The sequence below is a fragment of the Nanorana parkeri genome, unplaced genomic scaffold (genome assembly GCF_000935625.1).
Source record: "Nanorana parkeri isolate BGI_ZX_2015 unplaced genomic scaffold, ASM93562v1 scaffold3372, whole genome shotgun sequence".
Classification (NCBI taxonomy): domain Eukaryota; kingdom Metazoa; phylum Chordata; class Amphibia; order Anura; family Dicroglossidae; genus Nanorana; species Nanorana parkeri.
In genome coordinates, this window is record NW_017309640.1 from 41,648 (window position 1) to 42,128 (window position 481).

A 481-nucleotide genomic window follows, 5' to 3' on the forward strand; every position below is an offset into this window, starting at 1 on the left:
GTCCAGCGTCTATCTCCCGGCTCCGGACTGCCGCGTCCCTCGCTGAGCATCATGGGAGATTTATCTATGGAGATCTATAGGACGCCTGAGCGCCGCAAACCCCTGCACGCATCCGAGGCGCTGCGTGCGTCTAACGCCCACCGTGATCGGCGCCGCTCTTGTCCTGCCGTCCTCTCTCGCAGTTAGTCACTGTGCTCATCCTTCCAAATATAGGCCGCCGCGTACAGTGCCGAGCGTCCTAAAAATAGAAATTCACCCGCTATGAAATATCCCTCCGTGCTCCATCCCCCCCGGATTCCTGGACGGAAAGGAACGCACTCCAGTTACTAGCAGCATGCGTCCCACAAACGTTCTCTGATGAATGGAATCGTTTTATGTAAACGGCCCGAAACGCGTCGCTTCCGATTCTTCTATCGACTGGAAGTCTCACGCTGCCGTCTGCATCGGAGGAGGCGTCCGTCATTCAGTGTGACTCTCCACC

The 481-nt window shown here is 57.0% G+C and overlaps 1 protein-coding gene across 1 annotated transcript in view; it reads left to right on the forward strand.

Annotated features, from left to right (window-relative positions):
- Positions 1-481, forward strand: part of DAG1 (dystroglycan 1) — a 13,978-nt gene that overhangs the window by 10,237 nt on the left and 3,260 nt on the right. The gene's annotated exons all lie outside the window — the stretch shown is intronic.